We start from the raw sequence: 20,491 nt of genomic DNA on the forward strand, positions 1-20,491 counted from the left end.
AAAAAGACTGCAAAACAGCCGAATTTTCCATTGCTAGTTCAAATCATTACTGCTATAGTAAGATTTGTTCTTCTCTAACAAATTGGTCAAATGTTGAAGAGCAGGGTAGACCATGGTTTTGAAAACCAGAACAGTGAACAAGGCGCTGTGGCTTTAATGCTTAAAGCTCCTGTCTTGTAGTCCGGAGATCCTGAGTTCGGCTCTCAGCAATACCTACATTTTAGAGCATCCACTGTTTAATTTGTGCCTAGTCGATGAAGTCCGGGTACAGTCTAATTCTTAAAGAAGTTAAAGGCTTAAACAATCATGACCATCTAGATGTCAGTAATTTTGTTCCCATTGCTAGTTTGAATCATTACTGCTATACTAACATATCGGTCAAATGTTGAAGAGCAGGGTAGACAATGGTTTTGAAAACCAAAACAGTCAAAAAGGCTCTGTGGCTTAGATGGTTAAAGCGCCTGTTTTGTAAACAGGAGATCCTGAGTTCAAATCTCAGCAGTGCCTGACCTTCAGAACATCCGCTGTTTAATTTGTGCCTAGTCTATGAAGTCCGGGTCCTGTCTAATTCTAAAAAAAATTAAAGGCTTAAGCAATCATGACCATCTAGATGTCAGTTATTTTGTTCCCATTGCTAGTTTGAATCATTACTGCTATACTTACATTTCGGTCAAATGTTGTAGAGCAGGGGACTCCATGGTTCTGGAAAAACCATCAGATGTGAAGGTGCTGTGGCTTAGTTGGTTAAAGTGCTGGTTTTGTAAACAGGAGATCCTGAGATCAAGTCTCAACAACACCTGACTTTTAGAACATCCACTGTTTAATTTGTGCCTAGTCTGTGAACTCCAGGTTCAGTCTAATTCTTAAAGAAGTTAAAGGTTTAAACAATCATTACCAGGTTTTTACTGATCAGGTTTTTACTGATCGTCTATAATCCCGTGCTGGTTAAACACACTAATTCTCTTGTTTATACTGAGCCTAACATCTGAGTTCTTGGTAGGTGTTTGTGGCATATCTGAATCATCTTATCCTGTGATTCTTAATTCATGACATCCCACGTCCAATGTGAGTTTCTTTTAAATGTAATAGTTTCAGCTAAAAATACAAAAAAACAGGCCAATTTTCCATTGCTAGTTCAAATCGTTACTGCTATAGTAAGATTTGTTCCTTTCTAACATATCGGTCAAATGTTGAAGAGCAGGGTACTCCATGATTTTAGAAAAACAAGCAGGTGTTGAGGAGCTGTGGCTTACATGGTTAAAGCGCCTGTCTAGTAAACAGGAGATCTTGACTTTGACTCTCAGCAGTGCTTAAATTCTAGAGCATCCACTGTTTAATTTGTGCCTAGTCTATGAAGACTGTGTCCAGTCTAACTCTTAAAGAAGTTAAAGGCTTCAAGAATCATGACCATCTAAATCTCAGTAGATTTTTTCTCATCGTCTATAATCCCTTGCTGGTTAAACACACTAATTCTCTTGTTTATACTGAGCCTAACATCTGAGTTCTTGGTAGGTGTTTGTGGCATATCTGAATCATCTTATCCTGTGATTCTTAATTCATGACATCCCACTTTTCATGTGAGTTTCTTTTAAATGTAATAGTTTCAGCTAAAAAGACTGCAAAACAGCCCAATTTTCCATTGCTAGTTCAAATCATTACTGACATAGTAAGATTTGTTCTTCTCTAATAAATTGGTCAAATGTTGTAGAGCAGGGTACTCCATGGTTCTGGAAAAGCACACACAACTCAAGGTGAGGTGGCTTAGTTATTTAAAGCACCAGTTTCGTAAACATGCAATCCTGAGTTCAAATCTCAGCAGTGCCTGACTTTCAGAACATCCACTGTTTAATTTGTGCCTAGTCTATGAAGTCTGGGTTCCGTCTAATTCTAAAAGAAATTAAAGGCTTCAAGAATCATGACCATCTAGATGTCAGTTATTTTGTTCCCATTGCTAGTTTGAATCATTACTGCTATACTAACATATCGGTCAAATGTTGTAGAGCAGGGTACTCCATGGCTTTGCAAAACATTGCAGCCTTTGAGGCGCCGTGGCTTAGTTGTTTAAAGCACCTGTTTCGTAAACAGGAGATCCTGACATCAAGTCTCAGCAGTGCCTGACTTTAAGAACATCCACTGTTTAATTTGTGCCTAGTCTATGAACTCCAGGTTCAGTCTAATTCTTAAAGAAGTTAAAGGTTTAAACAATGATGACCAGGTTTTTACTGATCAGGTTTTTACTGATCGTCTATAATCCCTTGCTGGTTAAACACACTAATTCTCTTGTTTATACTGAGCCTAACATCTGAGTTTTTGGTAGGTGTTTGTGGCATTTGTGAATTATTTTATCCTGTGATTCTTAATTCATGACATCCCACTTCTCATGTGAGTTTCTTTTAAATTTAATAGTTTCAGCAAAAAAGACTGCAAAACAGCCCAATTTTCCATTGCTAGTTCAAATCATTACTGCTATAGTAAGATTTGTTATTCTCTAACAAATTGGTCAAATGTTGAAGAGCAGGGTAGACCATGGTTTTGAAAACCTAAACAGCCAACGAGGCGCTGTGGCTTAGATGGTGAAAGCGCCTGTCTTGTAAACAGGAGCTCCTGAGTTCGACTCTCAGCAGTGCCTAGCTTTTAGAGCACCCACTCTTCAATTTGTGCCTAGTCTATGAAGTCTGGGTCCAGTCATCTGAGACTCAGAGAGATAAAATGGAATCATCTGAGTCTTTGATAAATTAAGTTTGTAATTAGAATAGTATCCAAATTTTTCTATTCCTTTTAAAAAAGCAGGGATAGATAATAAGGGTGCAGATAATGTTAATAAAACATCGTCTGCATATAAGGTAATACTATATTCATGTTTATCAATATTTATACCATGAATATTAGAAGAGTTTCTAATATAGGCAGCTAAAGGCTCAATTGTTAGAGCATATAACAGGGGAGCTAACGGGCAGCCCTGCCTTGTACCATTATAAATGTGAAACATATCTGAGTCTAAAAAAGGGCCTCTAATCTTTGCGACCAGAGATGTATATAAGGCCATAGTTAGGTAACATAGTAACATAGTAACATAGTTCATAAGGTTGAAAAAAGACCAAAGTCCATCAAGTTCAACCTATATACATATTGTGTCCCTACTGTGTTGATCCAGAGGAAGGCAAAAAAACCCTTATGAAGCAGATGCCAATTGCCCCATACCAGGGGGAAAATTCCTTCCCGACTCCAAATATGGCAATCAGAATAAATCCCTGGATCAACGTTCTGTCCCTATTAATCTAATATCCATAACTTGTAATATTATTGCTTTCAAGAAACACGTCCATGCTCCTTTTGAACTCTTTTATTGAGTTTACCATAACCACTTCCTCTGGCAGAGAGTTCCATAATCTCACCGCTCTTACTGTAAAGAACCCCCGTCTGTGCTGGTGTAGAAACCTTCTTTCCTCCAACCGTAGAGGATGTCCCCTTGTTATAGATACAGTCCTGGGTATAAATAGGTCCTGGGAGTGATCTCTGTACTGTCCCCTTATATATTTATACATAGTTATTAAATCCCCCCTAAGCCGTCTTTTTTCCAAACTAAATAACCCTAATTCTGATAATCTTTCTGGGTACTGTAGTCCTCCCATTCCCCTTATTACTCTGGTTGCCCGTCTTTGAACCCTCTCCAGCTCCACTATATCTTTCTTGTACACTGGTGCCCAGTACTGTACACAGTATTCCATGTGTGGTCTGACTAGTGACTTGTACAGTGGTAGAATTATTTCCTTGTCGTGGGCATCTATGACCCTTTTGATGCACCCCATGATTTTATTTGCCTTAGCAGCAGCTGCCTGACACTGGTCGCTACAGGTAAATTTACTGTTAACTAAAACTCCTAAGTCCTTTTCCATGTCAGGCGTCCCCAGTGTTTTCCCATTTAATACATATTCCCAGCCTGGATTTTTCTTCCCCATGTGCATAACCTTACATTTATCTGTGTCGAACCTCATCTGCCACATCCCAGCCCAAGCCTGCAACCTATGCAGATCCATTTGTAATCGTGCACTGTCCTCTATTGTGTTAACCACGTTACAGAGCTTAGTATCATCTGCAAAGATTGATACTTTACTATACAATCCCTCTACAAGGTCATTAATAAATATATTAAAAAGAATAGGACCCAAAACTGACCCCTGTGGTACCCCACTAGCAACAGTAACCCACTCAGAGTATGTACCATTAATAACCACCCTCTGTTTCCTATCACTGAGCCAGTTACTTACCCACATACACACATTCTCCCCCAGCCCAAGCATTCTCATTTTATGTACCAGCCTTTTATGTGGCACCGTATCAAATGCTTTGGAAAAATCAAGATATACGACATCCAGCGATTCACCCCGATCCAGTCTTGAGCTCACCTCCTCATAAAAGCTGATCAGGTTAGTTTGACAGGACCGATCCCTTGTAAACCCATGCTGATATGGAGTCATACACTTATTTTCATTGAGATACTCCAAAATAGCATCTCTTAGGAAACCCTCAAACAGTTTACACACAACAGAAGTTAAACTAACAGGCCTATAATTCCCCGGGTCACTTTTTGTCCATTTTTTGAATATTGGCACAACAAAAAGACCTGTTAAACCAAATGCTTGAAGTGTTTCAGCTAAGAACTGACCCTATCAAATACCTTTTGGGCATCTAAAGCTACTATAACTGAAGAGATTTTATATCTATGTATATATTCAATGATATTGAAGATTTTGCGCGTATTTTCTTCTCCCGCCCTACCAGGAATGAATCCTGCCTGATCTGGATGTATCAAATCTCGTATTATTCGAGCCAATCTAGAGGCCAGGATCTTAGAATATATCTTCACATCTAAATTGATGAGAGATATTGGCCTGTAGTTAGTAACCAGTGAAGGATCCTTCCCTGGTTTCGGAATTGGCGATATACTCGCCTCCAACATCTCTTTTGGAAAACTTCTTCCAGTAGAAATAGAATTAAAAGATTTTGTTAGGATGGGAGAAATTACTGAGTTCAAGATTTGAAAAAATATAGCTGAAAAGCCATCAGGGCCTGGAGCTTTCCCTTTTTTCAAATTAAGAATTGCAATAGTAGTCTCTTGAGTTGTTAGTGGTTGATTTAATTGTATTAATTTTTCTGCAGAAAGTTTTGGAAGATGCAAGGCCTCTAAAAATTGAGCTATATCAGTAGTAGCAATCTTAGGTTCGGGTAAATTGTATAAGGTTTCATAATATTGTTTAAAGGCATTGCCTATCTGTGTTGGTGATATACAAGTTGTTCCATTGTGTATAATTTTTTTATTCTAGATGATTCAATTTGTGCCTTCAATCTTTTAGTAAGATTTTTCCCTACTCTATTATTTCCATAATGCCAACTAGATTTCAATCTTTGCATTATTGTTTCAGTTTTAATTTTAAGTTTAATGATTATCGATTCTTTAATAGTCTCTAACTGCTTCGAGAAATCTCTGGATGGATATTGTTTATTTAGTCTCTCAAGTTTTGCCAACTCAATATACAGATCGGCAAGTTCTTTACCTCTCTGTTTTTTAATCCAAGCACCCTTTTTTATTAAGTGTCCCCTAAGAACACATTTTAGGGTGCACCACAAATTTAGATCTGAGGTCTCATTATTATCATTATGCTCCAAAAAAGATGTTGTTTGTTTTATCAGATCTATCTTATCGAATTCTGTTTTTAAAAGAGATTCGTTGAGTCTCCAACGAGTTCTTGTTCTATATTGAGGGTTATCCTTGATAAAAATAAATACTGGGGCATGGTCAGACCATGAGATATTTCCAATTAGAGAGGTAGTAGAGATTTCCAAAGAGTGACCAGGCATTAAGAAATAATCAATGCGTGAATATGATTGGTGCACATTCGAGAAGAAAGAGTAGTCTCTTTCCTCAGGATGTTGCACCCTCCACACATCATAAAGGCCATGTTTAAATAGAGAATCGGAAAATGCTTTGGCCCTAGTTTTCAAACACGCATCTGATTTGCGGTTCTTCAAAGTCTTAGTATCTTTTTCAATATCGATTATGCAATTCAGGTCGCCTGCTATAATCAATGAGCCTTTAGAGATTTTTTCTATTGTTTCCATAGCTGAATTGAGAAATCTTGTCGATCCTTCTGATGGGGCATATAGGCTAACCAGGGTATAGGTAACATCATTTATATTACAGACAAGTATAATCCTTCTTCCTTCCTTATCAGCTTCATGATGTATATACTCAAATTTATTTTTAATTGATATCAATATGGCTACTCCCCGCTTCTTTTTATCTAGAAGAGAAGATACATAAATATGTCGGTATCTATGATATTTCCAAGCAGATTTTTCTATTATTTGATTCCAGTGTGTCTCTTGAATAAATGCAATATCTATCCCCTCTTTGATTAATGTGTCATACAAATAAGATCTCTTATATGGAGAATTTAAACCCTGTGCATTAATTGTCATCAATTTAAGGGACATGGAAAATTTGTTTTCCCGTCCTCCACCAGCACTGCTCCCTATCCCTCAATCTCCAACTAGAAAGCACCTGACAACAACATTCATAAACAACAAAAAAAACAATCAAACCCAACACACTATGCAGGAAAAACATTATTTCCGCCATTAGTGTGAAGAAATTCCTTGAACCAGCAAGGAATGAGGACGTGTTTTAAGGCCAACGAAGGTAAGGAGCACAATCATCTCTTATTTCCATAAAAATAGTATAAACTATATCTATCTATCCAAATATCATATTTAATGAAATTACGCAAAGAAAATAATTTTTTTTTTATAATAATGTGATAATCTACATCTTTTATATTGTTAATAACCATTTATATTATTTCAAGTCAATACATTGCCATCTCAGTAATATATCATTTCCAACCAGTACATACCAACTCAATAACCAGACCAAGATTATAACACAAAATATATCATTTCCAACCAGTACCATGATAGTATAGCCAATCATGATATTTCCCATTTGAGATGGTATTTTAGGTGATAGCTTGTGATAATATCTTATATCTTATATCATTAATCCTGAAGAAAAAGAAAAAAAAAGGAGGGGAAATAATATACATATATATATATATAAATATACCCATATTAGTATATGACCATAGGTTTTTGTCAATATATGTATCAGAAAGGAAATTTATATTAATAGCTATAATAGAAGTCTCCTTCTTCTCAAGTGATTTATTCTAATAAATCTATTACTATTCACCCATATATGTGTCGTGAGTATATATTAGTGTCTTTTAAATTTTCCTATCCTAATATCTCAATTCTAGCTTTGTGAAGATATCTTATCTAAAGATTAACAATACTTATATATCTCTGTGAGTCTCTGTGAGTCCCATAATTTTATCTAATATTTTTAAGAGAAAAAAAAAAAAGAATTTGTGATAATCTATATTCTAAGTAATCTATTATATCTTTTATATTGTTATCAACCATTTATATCATTTATATCGTATCCAACCAATACGTTGCCAGCTTAGTGACTGGACTAAAATTATAACACATAACACATCATTTCCAACCAGTACATTGCCAACGCAATGAATAAACCAATCATAATATTTCCCAATTAGAATAGTATTTTAGGTAATAATACGGTAATATCTTATACTTTATATCATAAAAAAAAAATAAAAAAAAAAAATGTAAAATAGAAAAATAGAAAAAAAACAAAAAACAACATACATTTTCTTCTATAGATTAGAGAGTCTTATATGGTAAGATTCCATTTCAGTAAATTGTCCTTTGCTTGTATAGGATCATTGCAAATATAGATTTTCCCTTGATAATTAATTCGCAATTTTGTGGGAAAACCCCAGGAATAAATAATATTATTTTGCCGTAAACAGGTAGTAATATCAGAATATTTTTTTCTGTGTATTCTGGTTGCATGTGAAAGATCGAGATATGTAGTTAGGGATGCAAATTTTGCAATTTTAGTAGGGTTCCTTCTCATTTCTTTAACTAGATCTTCTTTGATTCTGGAGTTGGCAAAACAGATAATAACATCTCTAGGTGTATTTGTTTGTGTCCAATTAGGAGGCAGCGGAAGTCTATGGGCTCTTTCAATTAATATAGGACCGTATTTTGGACAGTCTATATATGTTGAAAGTAGTTCCATCAAGTACGGTTCCAGTTCGATCACATCTTCAGATATCCCACGAATTTTAAGATTTTGTCTGCGTGACCTGTCTTCTAGGTCTGCAAGTTTAAGATCTTGTCTTGTTAAATCTGCGTTTAATACTTCATTTTGAGATTGAAGCGGTTTGATTTTCAAATGTAGCATAGTAATTTCTTTTGATTGAGCAGCTAAAGTGACCTTCATATGGGTCATTTCTTCCTTATATTCTTTAAGATTATGGTCCAAATCAGCTTTAATTTTAATATATAAAGAATCTAGTGCCATCATCAAATTGGTCCTTGTAATATAATCTGGCGGGTTGGTTATACTAATCTCACTTAGTCGATCTGGAGACGATTTAGATGATAAGACAGAAGTATCCGTTTGACTTTTAGGAGAGTAGTAGGCACTAATTGGAGGAGGTTTCTTTGTTTTCACAGACATTTTAGATTTTTCCTCTTTATCACCCTTGCCAGTTTTGTCACCTTTTGGAGGCATTATCGTTGCCCGCTTTCATCTATAGAGAAGAGACCTTTCGAATGTGAGTTTCTTTTAAATGTAATAGTTTCAGCTAAAAATAATACAAAGCAGCCCAATTTTCCATTGCTAGTTCAAATCATTACTGCCATAGTAAGATTTGCTCCTTTCTAACATATCGGTCAAATGTTAAAGAGCAGCGTATTCCATAATTTTAGAAAAATAAGCAGCTGTTGAGGCGCTGTGGCTTAGATGCTTAAAGCGCTTTTCTAGTAAACAGGAGATACTGAGTTTGACTCTCAGCAGTGCCTAAGTTTTAGAGCATCCACTGTTGAATTTGTGCCTAGTCTCTGAAGACCGCGTCCAGTCTAATTCTTAAAGAGGTTAAAGGCTTCAAGAATCATGACCATTTAGATCTCAGTAGATTTTTTCTCATCGTCTATAATCCCTTTCTGGTTAAACACACTAATTCTCTTGTTTATACTGAGCCTAACATCTGAGTTCTTGGTAGGTGTTTGTGGCATTTGTGAATTATCTTATCCTGTGATTCTTAATTCATGACATCCCACTTCTCATGCGAGTTTCTTTTAAATTTAATAGTTTCAGCTAAAAAGACTGCAAAACAGCCCAATTTTCCATTGCTAGTTCAAATCATTACTGCTATAGTAAGATTTGTTCTTCTCTAACAAATTGGTCAAATGTTGAAGAGCAGGGTAGACCATGGTTTTGAAAACTAAAGCAGCCATCAAGGCGCGCTGGCTTAGATGGTTAAAGCGCCTGTCTAGTAAACAGGAGACCCTTAAGCATAAACTGTGTTGCTGACATGACTCGATATCGAGGCATGTCAGTAACACTACCCCCCTACCCCGATAGCCTTATGATTGCTCTGAAGAGCAACCACAAGTGCCATCCTGTAAATGACATTGCTGTCATTCACAGGATGGCATGAGCAATAGAAAACTGAATGAGTTTACAGACCCTCTTGAGAACTCTCAAGCTTCTCCTTCAGCTACTGCATCAAACCATGCAAGGTCAATGGAGCCCAGCTCACTAATCTGTGATGAGTAAAAAAAAAACACATTTTTTAAAAAAAATGTAAAACATTTTTTACAAAATTATTGTTCAAAAATGTTAAAAAAATGTAAAAAAAACATGGTAACATGTAAAAATCACCTAAGCAAGTCCTACAATTCTTTATCTTCACAAAAATTCCAGCATGGAAAGAGTTAAAATATTGGCATTACAAATGCCCATAGGGTGTCTAGTATTAACCCCTTAAGGACAATAGGGGTTATTACTCATAGTATATTGCGGGACAATGGCTCTTTTATCGTTTTTCTGTGTTACTGTTTAGCTGTGATTTTCTTCTTTCTCATTTCGTGCTCCCACAGATTTTATATATTGTCGTTATCTCGTTGCACGGCAACCCCGTACATGTACGTGGATTGTCGTTAAGAGGTTAAAAAATGTATGATTTAAGGGGGTAAATTGAATTGGCTGGGTTCAAAGATGTCCCAAATATGGGACATGGGGGCAGTAGGATCAGATGTCTAAATGGCAAAAAAATACACAGCTCACAAAGGTGGCCTTTTACCTCCCAAATAACTAAACAAACCCATGCTTGGGGGGTATCACTGCGCTCAGGAAATGTTACTGAACACATATTGGGGTGTTGTTCGACACGGATATATAACAGGAGCGATATAGTTATATCTGAAGTACAACGTGTGTGAAAAAAATAATTTTTTTTTTTACTACCATAAGGTTTCACAAAGGCTGGTGGTAAAATCAGTGCATGGAAAGGGTTAAAATACCAGCATTTCAAATACCTTGGGGTGTCTAGTTTTTAAAAATATATGATTGTTTGCTTATTTTTAAGGACCAGGTGGACACACTAACATTGCAAACTCGTTCACTTAAAGACAAAATAACATGGCTGGAAGACTCTTTAAAGAAGAGCACTAAAGAGCAGCTTCAGGTATTTCACGGAATCTCATGTATATGTTTGCTTTTGATTCATTTCTTTAATATAACCCTCAAAAATATATTTTCTAAAAATGTCCTCAGTTGATGTCATCATAATCCCTATAGCGCATATGATAGCTGAGGGACACCTTTTTATCAATGCAAATGCATGGAAGGATTAATCAGCACTCCTTTTAATGCATTTCCAAAGTTTCCTTACTCCCCATCCCCTTGCCTTGTGTTAGTTTCAGTGACAGTGCTTTCTTTTCTACAGTTAAGTATGCATGTTAATCATCTTTATTAATCTTACTCCCCATCAATTTATCTCTACCCATTTGTTAGGTAGCTGATTGTTGTTGATGGGTTCAGGCAGCCGTTTTAAGGAAGGGTGAGGAAATTGGCCAGAACAGGACCGAAATTTGATTAGTTAATGATTACCCTGCTCCTCACAGATCTCTTCTCTCCATTTATTCCAAAAACAACTACTTTTTGTTTGTATATGTACCTTATGGCCAGTTTTGTTATACAATAAGCGTGAATCCTACTGTTTCTTTTGCGACAGGTTGCGTTAGCACCTTATCAGTACTTGGAACAAGATCTAAACAGTATGAAGGCAGTGCTTGACCTGAAGAATGAATTGATTCGGAAGAAGGAGAAACGAATCATGGAATTGGAAATGCTGGTGGGTTTCTTTTTATACATACCAGTGTTAGCACATACTTTTATATTGTGCCATCACAATTATGCCCCCCCCAAAGAAATAGTGAACAAGTTTAGTTTGCATCATTAAGATAAAAATATGGCAATGATGTCATTGGTGGATACAGTCATGATGTACATCATGTGTCACTCTTAATGTTGTTGCATGGTAATGATGCGTCAAGGCTTTTTCAAGTTATTTGCTGGCAATGTGGCTGCTAACATCACCTTATTGAATCTCACATTGCGCATTGAAAGCTTGTGTTGTTGCATTCATAGAAATGACAATTTGTTGTGATGATAATTGGAACAGCTAAAACCACATTGAGATGATTGTAAATGATGTACATATAAGACATCTTTAAATCTGTTTTCTACTATAGGCTGAGACAAACTTCATTCTGGAGAAAAAGGTCCAAACTCTTCAGCAGAAAAATGAAGACCTGAGTGCACAGATTGATAGAAACACCGAAGTGACACGGTAAGTGAAATAGAAAATTATGCAGGGGTGGAATAATAAGGGGTGCAGCCAGTGCAAAGAGCTGATTGTACAGTAGGGCAATAAAGAGGCTGAAGTATCAAAAATGATCAAGTTTGTAGCTCTTTCCAGTTTTGCAACAAACTAAGGGGAAGAAACCTTTCTTGACAACCAAAATGGCAGTCAGATCTTTCCTTGGATCAAGAAGCAATTTTCCCATAAAAATGACCACCCTGAATATTATGTTTTTGCAAGTATTTATCCAATTGTTGTATAGTCTGTACAGACTCTGATAAAACTACCTCTGCAGGCAGAGAATTCCACATCCTTATTGTTCTTACTGTACAAAACTCTTTCCTTCGCCTTAGACTAAATCTCCCTTCTTCCAGTCTAAATGCGTGAGCACGTGCCCTATGCATAGTTCTGTGCACACAAAGGGGATATTCCGGTAACGCATCACAGACATCATATCAATGATAAAACAACGTGTAATAGTCTTTTATTACAAAAAAAAGTTGTTTAATGTTTATTTGATACAGATTTTAGGCAATTATCTGCTGAAAACACCCATCTGCGTGAGAACATAGAGAAAGAGATCAGGGAAAAGAAACAACTGAGCATGACGAACGAAGAGCTTGTTTGGAAGCTTCAGAATGCAAAGGCCCAACCAACTGCCTTTGTTCCCTATTGATCGTTCAACATCTAAATCTGTGTCTCACGTGAAAGTCAGCTCCACAAAATGAGACACTCTACTGAATCAATGTATTTCTGATAACACCAACAGAACCTGCTATTTTTTATGTGCAACAATAACACCTAGTATTAAAGACCTAAATTGCACAAAACACAAATGGTGCATTAGACAATTTATTTTAAACATTTTATTTCAGTAGACGTGTGCATACATTTTCATATAAACTTTACTTTTAATGAAAATTCCCTGTTCATGTTTCATCATCCTTATTCGTCCATTCGCCTACGCTATTACAAGCTGTTCTGGTACCATTACAAGCCGTTTTGACGCTTGTTGATGAGGTACAGTGGAAAGGACTGTGTATAGGAGAGTACGTATCAATGACTGATTAGTAGAAGTAGCAAAAAAAAGCATGGGATGTTTATGGCTGTGGTTGACGAATCCAACAAGTTGTGTGAGTGTTTGTCTGCCCAGACCCAGTGCCTTACTGCTACTACTGCACCTCTTTGATAGTCCTTATTATGGGGAATTAAAAAAATAATAATTCTATAATGAAAGGCGAGTCCAACAATTGTCAGGGACCTCTCCTTTTGAGAACACCCCCACATGTCGTTTGAATGAAAACAAGTCCCTGAAGTTCATCCAGGTCAAACTGTGTGGAACTAACATTCTGACCCTAACAAGGCTCTCCAGCTTCTGTTTTCTCCTAGGCTTGGTTTCCTTTTAATTCACTATGTTTAATAACCTAAGGATCTGTGCTCCTGGATCATGAATGGTGTCTTAAAAGAGAAGCTATATAGAACTGTTTAACCCCTTTGTGACAATTGCTGATTTTATTTCTGCCTTGCTCATGTTTATCTGTAATTTTCTTCTTATTTACTGTACCCACACACATTGTATATAAGTTGTTTTATATTTCAAACAAAGAAGGGCTTTCTATAGATACCATTATTTTGATCATACTTTATGATTTTCTATAAAAAATGTGAAAACTATAGAAAAAAAATGACCTTGTCTGACTTCTACTTGAAAAATATTTCACCCATCTACAATAGCTAATAAAAAACCTGCCTAAATAGATTATAATATTTGTCCTGAGTTAAGAAATACCCAATATTTTTATTATTTTTCCTTTTTTTGCACATTATAGGGCAATTATTAGAAGTAACATATTGCTATTTCAAAGTCATTTTTCAAATCTGGTCATACTCCCATCTTGTGCTACTTATTCCCATCAAATCATATATGTTTGAAAATTAGACACCCCAACGTATTTCAAATGCTGGTATTTCAGCTCTTTCCAAGCACTATTACCGGCCTTAGTCAAACTTTGTTTAGTAATTTTCTTTTTTTCCCCCCAAACATTTTACTTCAGATATGAAGTGGTATGGTATGAAGTGGTATATGACCCTGCAAGGATTACTGCAAGGATTACTGGCATGGGAATAACATCAGAATGGTTTAAAATAAAAAATGGAACTAGACAGGGATGCCCATTATTCCCTTTATTATATGTTCTTTCTTTGGAGCCCTTAGCACAATTTATAAGATTCAATAATCAAATTAAAGATTCATTCTGTTCTTTGGGAGAAGTCAAAATGAACCGTTATGCAGACGATATCATACTCATGCTCTCAGATCCAAGCGTATCTATAGAATACATAATTATGGAAATAGAGAGACATGGAGATCTTTCTAATTATAAAGTAAATATTTCTAAATCTGGTACTATCACCTTTAATGTAAATAAAATATTAAAAGGAAAAAATGCAGAAAAACATGCTTTGATATGGAACAGTGAGAAGATTGAATACCTGGGAATTCTTATATCAATGAAGGTAGAACAAATATTGGAAATAAATTATCAAGCCTTATTGAAAAAAACAAAAAAATATTTTCTAGACTGGAAACACAGTCACATATCATGGTGGGGCCGTATTAATACAATTAAATCTTAGATTCTCTCCATCTAGTTATACTTGTTCAGGTCAATTCCAATGGCTCTATCAGATAGAATTACAAATAGCTTTAGACCAGTTGATATGGAGAAATAAAAAACCCAGACTTGCGAGAAATTTAATATGTAGGAAATTAAAGGAAGGTAACCTTGGCGCAGTTGATATTGAAAAATATCACAATTCAAATATGCTAATACACATGAGTAATTGGTTAATACCTAAAAAAAAACTAAATCTTGGTATCTCATGGAAAAAGAAAACGAAAGAAAATTGGACCCAGAACTTTTTCTCTGGCTTCATCCCTCAAAATACCATAAATGGCTTAAGCACGAGGTGAACCCGATAATCAATAATCTGCTAAATGTAAGGAAAAAATTAAGTCACAGATACAATAGTAGAGATAAAATTTCACTGTCCACTAACTATAATTCAAAGTTATAAAATATTGATTTTAAAGATTGGCAATATAAGGGTATCAATAAACTTCGAATGTGAGTTTTTTTTAAATGTAATAGTTTCAGCTAAAAATAATACAAAACAGCCCAATTTTCCATTGCTATTTCAAATCATTACTGCCATAGTAAGATTTGCTCCTTTCTAACATTTAGGTCAAATGTTGAAGAGCAGGGTACTCCATGGTTTTAGAAGACAAAGCAAGCGTCAAGGTGCTGTGGCTTTGATGGTTAAAGCGCCTGTCTAGTAAACTAAAGATTCAGAGTTCGCATCTCAGTGGTGCCTAAATTTTAGAGCATCCACTGTTGAATTTGTGCCTAGTCTATGAACTCTGGGTTCAGTCTAATTCTTAAAGAAGTTAAAGATTTAAACAATCATGACCATGGGATTATGACTCATCGTCTATAATCCCATGATGGTTAAACACACTAATTCTCTTGTTTATACTGAGCCTAACATCTGAGTTTTTGGTAGGTGTTTGTGGCGTTTGTGAATTAATTCATGACATCCCACTTCTCATGTGAGTTTCATTTAAATGTAATAGTTTCAGCAAAAAAGACTGCAAAACAGCCCAATTTTCCATTGCTAGTTCAAATCATTACTGCTATAGTAAGATTTGTTCTTCTCTAACAAATTGGTCAAATGTTGAAGAGCAGGGTAGACCATGGTTTTGAAAACCAAATCAGTGAACAAGGCGCTGTGGCTTTAATGCTTAAAGCGCCTGTCTTGTAATCCGGAGATCCTGAGTTCGACTCTCAGCAATACCTGCATTTTAGAGCATCCACTGTTTAATTTGTGCCTAGTCGATGAAGTCCAGGTACAGTCTAATTCTTAAAGAAGTAAAAGGCTTAAACAATCATGACCATCTAGATGTCAGTAATTTTGTTCCCATTGCTAGTTTGAATCATTACTGCTATACTAACATATCGGTCAAATGTTGAAGAGCAGGGTAGACAATGGTTTTGAAAACCAAAACAGTCAACAAGGCTCTGTGGCTTAGATGGTTAAAGCGCCTGTTTCGTAAACAGGAGATCCTGAGTTCAAATCTCAGCAGTGCCTGACCTTCAGAACGTCCGCTGTTTAATTTGTGCCTAGTCTATTAAGTCCGGGTCCTGTCTAATTCTAAAAGAAATTAAAGGCTTAAGCAATCATGACCATCTAGATGTCAGTTATTTTGTTGCTAGTTTGAATCATTACTGCTATACTTACATTTCGGTCAAATGTTGTAGAGCAGGGAACTCCAAGGTTCTGGAAAAATAATCAGATGTGAAGGCGCTGTGGCTTAGTTGGTTAAATCGCCGGTTTTGTAAACAAGAGATCCTGAGATCAAGTCTCAGCAACGCCTGACTTCTAGAACATCCACTGTTTAATTTGTGCCTAGTCTGTGAACTCCAGGTTCAGTCTAATTCTTAAAGAAGTTAAAGGTTTAAACAATCATGACCAGGTTTTTACTGATCAGGTTTTTACTGATCGTCTATAATCCCGTGCTGGTTAAACACACTAATTCTCTTGTTTATACTGAGCCTAACATCTGAGTTCTTGGTAGGTGTTTGTGGCATATCTGAATCATCTTATCCTGTGATTCTTAATTCATGACATCCCACGTCGAATGTGAGTTCCTTTTAAATGTAATAGTTTCAGCTAAAAATACAAAAAAACAGGCCAATTTTCCATTGCTAGTTCAAATCGTTACTGCTATAGTAAGATTTGCTCCTTTCTAACATATCGGTCAAATGTTGAAGAGCAGGATACTCCATGATTTTAGAAAAACAAGCAGGTGTTGAGGAGCTGTGCCTTACATGGTTAAAGCGCCTGTCTAATAAACATGAGATCTTGACTTTGACTCTCAGCAGTGCTTAAGTTCTAGAACATCCACTGTTTAATTTGTGCCTAGTCTATGAAGACTGTGTCCAGTCTAACTCTTAAAAAAGTTAAAGGCTTCAAGAATCATGACCATCTAAATCTCAGTTGATTTTTTCTCATCGTCTATAATCCCTTGCTGGTTAAACACACTAATTCTCTTGTTTATACTGAGCCTAACATCTGAGTTCTTGGTAGGTGTTTGTGGCATATCTGAATCATCTTATCCTGTGATTCTTAATTCATGACATCCCACTTTTCATGTGAGTTTCTTTTAAATGTAATAGTTTCAGCTAAAAAGACTGCAAAACAGCCCAATTTTCCATTGCTAGTTCAAATCATTACTGACATAGTAAGATTTGTTCTTCTCTAATAAATTGGTCAAATGTTGTAGAGCAGGGTACTCCATGGTTCTGGAAAAACACACAGAAGTCAAGGCGAGGTGGCTTAGTTATTTAAAGCACCTGTTTCGTAAACATGCAATCCTGAGTTTAAATCTCAGCAGTGCCTGACTTTCGGAACATCCGCTGTTTAATTTGTGCCTAGTTTATGAAGTCTGGGTCCCGTCTAATTCTAAAAGAAATTAAAGGCTTCAAGAATCATGACCATCTAGATCTCAGTAGATTTTTTCTCATCGTCTATAATCCCTTGCTGGTTAAACAGACTAATTCTCTTGTTTATACTGAGCCTAACATCTGAGTTCTTGGTAGGTGTTTGTGGCATTTGTAAATTATCTTATCCTGTGATTCTTAATTCATGACATCAGGGTACTTCATGATTTTAGAAAAACAAGCAGGTGTCAAGGCGCTGTGGCTTAGATGGTTAAAGCGCCTGTCTAGTAAACAGGAGATCCGGAGTTCGACTCTCAGCAGTGCCTAAGTTTTAGAGCATCCACTATTAAATTTGTGCCTAGTCTATGAAGACTGCGTCCAGTCTAATTCTTAAAGAAGTTAAAGGCTTCAAGAATCATGACCATCTAAATCTCAGTAGATTTTTTCTCATTGTCTATAATCCCGTGCTGGTTAAACACACTAATTCTCTTATTTATACTGAGCCTAACATCTGAGTTCTTGGTAGGTGTTTGTGGCATATCTGAATCATCTTATCCTGTGATTCTTAATTCATGACATCCCACTTCTCATGTGAGGTTCTTTTAAATTTAATAGTTTCAGCAAAAAAGACTGCAAAACAGCCCAATTTTCCATTGCTAGTTCAAATCATTACTGCTATAGTAAGATTTGTTCTTCTCTAACAAATTGGTCAAATGTTGAAGAGCAGGGTAGACCATGGTTTTGAAAAACTAAATAGCCAACAAGGCGCTGTGGCTTAGATGGTTAAAGCGCCTGTCTTGTAAACAGGAGATCCTGGGTTCGACTCTCAACAGTGCCTAGCGTTTAGAGCACCCACTCTTCAATTTGTACATAGTCTATGAAGTTTGGGTCCAGTCTAATTCTAAAAGAAGTTAAAGGTTTAAAGAATCATGACCATCTAGATATTAGTAGGTTTTTACTCATGGTCTATAATCCCGTGCTGGTTAAACACACTAATTCTCTTGTTTATACTGAACAACTGAGTTCTTGGTAGGTGTTTGTGGCATATCTGAATCATCTTATCCTGTGATTCTTAATTCATGACATCCCACGTCGAATGTGTTTCTTTTAAATGTAATAGTTTCAGCTAAAAATAATACAAAACAGCCCAATTTTCCATTGCTAGTTGAAATCATTACTGCCATAGAAAGATTTGCTCCTTTCTAACATATCGGTCAAATGTTAAAGAGCAGGGTACTCCATAATTTTAGAATAACAACCTGTTGTTGAGGCGCTGTGGCTTAGATGGTTAAAGCGCCTGTCTAGTAGACAGGAAATCCTGAGTTCAACTCTCAGCAGTGCCTAAGTTTTAGAGCATCCACTGTTGAATTTGTGCCTAGTCTCTGAAGACCGCGTCCAGTCTAATTCTTAAAGAGGTTAAAGGCTTCAAGAATCATGACCATTTAGATCTCAGTAGATTTTTTCTCATCGTCTATAATCCCTTTCTGGTTAAACACACTAATTCTCTTGTTTATACTGAGCCTAACATCTGAGTTCTTGGTAGGTGTTTGTGGCATTTGTGAATTATCTTATCCTGTGATTCTTAATTCATGACATCCCACTTCTCATGCGAGTTTCTTTTAAATTTAATAGTTTCAGCTAAAAAGACTGCAAAACAGCCCAATTTTCCATTGCTAGTTCAAATCATTACTGCTATAGTAAGATTTGTTCTTCTCTAACAAATTGGTCAAATGTTGAAGAGCAGGGTAGACCATGGTTTTGAAAACTAAAGCAGCCATCAAGGCGCGCTGGCTTAGATGGTTAAAGCGCCTGTCTAGTAAACAGGAGATCCTTAAGCATAAACTGTGTTGCTGACATGACTCGATATCGAGGCATGTCAGTAACACTACCCCCCTACCCCGATAGCCTTATGATTGCTCTGAAGAGCAACCACAAGTGCCATCCTGTAAATGACATTGCTGTCATTCACAGGATGGCATGAGCAATAGAAAACTGAATGAGTTTACAGACCCTCTTGAGAACTCTCAAGCTTCTCCTTCAGCTACTGCATCAAACCATGCAAGGTCAATGGAGCCCAGCTCACTAATCTGTGATGAGTAAAAAAAAAACACATTTTTTAAAAAAAATGTAAAACATTTTTTACAAAATTATTGTTCAAAAATGTTAAAAAAATGTAAAAAAAACATGGTAACATGTAAAAATCACCTAAGCAAGTCCTACAATTCTTTATCTTCACAAAAATTCCAGCATGGAAAGAGTTAAAATATTGGCATTACAAATGCCCATAGGGTGTCTAGTATTAACCCCTTAAGGACAATAGGGGTTATTACTCATAGTATATTGCGGGACAATGGCTCTTTTATCGTTTTTCTGTGTTACTGTTTAGCTGTGATTTTCTTCTTTCTCATTTCGTGCTCCCACAGATTTTATATATTGTCGTTATCTCGTTGCACGGCAACCCCGTACATGTACGTGGATTGTCGTTAAGAGGTTAAAAAATGTATGATTTAAGGGGGTAAATTGAATTGGCTGGGTTCAAAGATGTCCCAAATATGGGACATGGGGGCAGTAGGATCAGATGTCTAAATGGCAAAAAAATACACAGCTCACAAAGGTGGCCTTTTACCTCCCAAATAACTAAACAAACCCATGCTTGGGGGGTATCACTGCGCTCAGGAAATGTTACTGAACACATATTGGGGTGTTGTTCGACACGGATATATAACAGGAGCGATATAGTTATATCTGAAGTACAACGTGTGTGAAAAAAATAAATTTTTTTTTTACTACCATAAGGTTTCACAAAGGCTGGTGGTAAAATCAGTGCATGGAAAGGGTTAAAATACCAGCATTTCAAATACCTTGGGGTGTCTAGTTTTTAAAAATATATGATTGTTTGCTTATTTTTAAGGACCAGGTGGACACACTAACATTGCAAACTCGTTCACTTAAAGACAAAATAACATGGCTGGAAGACTCTTTAAAGAAGAGCACTAAAGAGCAGCTTCAGGTATTTCACGGAATCTCATGTATATGTTTGCTTTTGATTCATTTCTTTAATATAACCCTCAAAAATATATTTTCTAAAAATGTCCTCAGTTGATGTCATCATAATCCCTATAGCGCATATGATAGCTGAGGGACACCTTTTTATCAATGCAAATGCATGGAAGGATTAATCAGCACTCC

At 36.2% G+C, this 20,491-nt stretch overlaps 6 non-coding genes across 6 annotated transcripts; all 6 read left to right on the forward strand.

Annotated features, from left to right (window-relative positions):
* Positions 1–433: 433 nt before the first annotated feature.
* TRNAT-UGU (transfer RNA threonine (anticodon UGU)) lies at positions 434–507 on the forward strand. The gene has a single exon. It is a non-coding gene; the product is annotated as a tRNA-Thr (tRNA).
* Positions 508–2,555: 2,048 nt separating this feature from the next.
* On the forward strand, positions 2,556–2,629 carry TRNAT-UGU (transfer RNA threonine (anticodon UGU)). Its single transcript has one exon. It is a non-coding gene; the product is annotated as a tRNA-Thr (tRNA).
* Positions 2,630–15,876: 13,247 nt separating this feature from the next.
* On the forward strand, positions 15,877–15,950 carry TRNAT-CGU (transfer RNA threonine (anticodon CGU)). The gene has a single exon. It is a non-coding gene; the product is annotated as a tRNA-Thr (tRNA).
* Positions 15,951–17,554: 1,604 nt separating this feature from the next.
* Positions 17,555–17,628, forward strand: TRNAT-AGU (transfer RNA threonine (anticodon AGU)). Its single transcript has one exon. It is a non-coding gene; the product is annotated as a tRNA-Thr (tRNA).
* A 438-nt stretch (positions 17,629–18,066) lies between these two features.
* On the forward strand, positions 18,067–18,140 carry TRNAT-UGU (transfer RNA threonine (anticodon UGU)). The gene has a single exon. It is a non-coding gene; the product is annotated as a tRNA-Thr (tRNA).
* Positions 18,141–18,571: 431 nt separating this feature from the next.
* TRNAT-AGU (transfer RNA threonine (anticodon AGU)) lies at positions 18,572–18,645 on the forward strand. Its single transcript has one exon. It is a non-coding gene; the product is annotated as a tRNA-Thr (tRNA).
* Positions 18,646–20,491: the final 1,846 nt, after the last annotated feature.

This window comes from Sceloporus occidentalis, unplaced genomic scaffold, assembly GCF_023333645.1.
Source record: "Sceloporus occidentalis isolate IW3139 unplaced genomic scaffold, rSceOcc1.0.p SCAF_49, whole genome shotgun sequence".
NCBI lineage: Eukaryota > Metazoa > Chordata > Lepidosauria > Squamata > Phrynosomatidae > Sceloporus > Sceloporus occidentalis.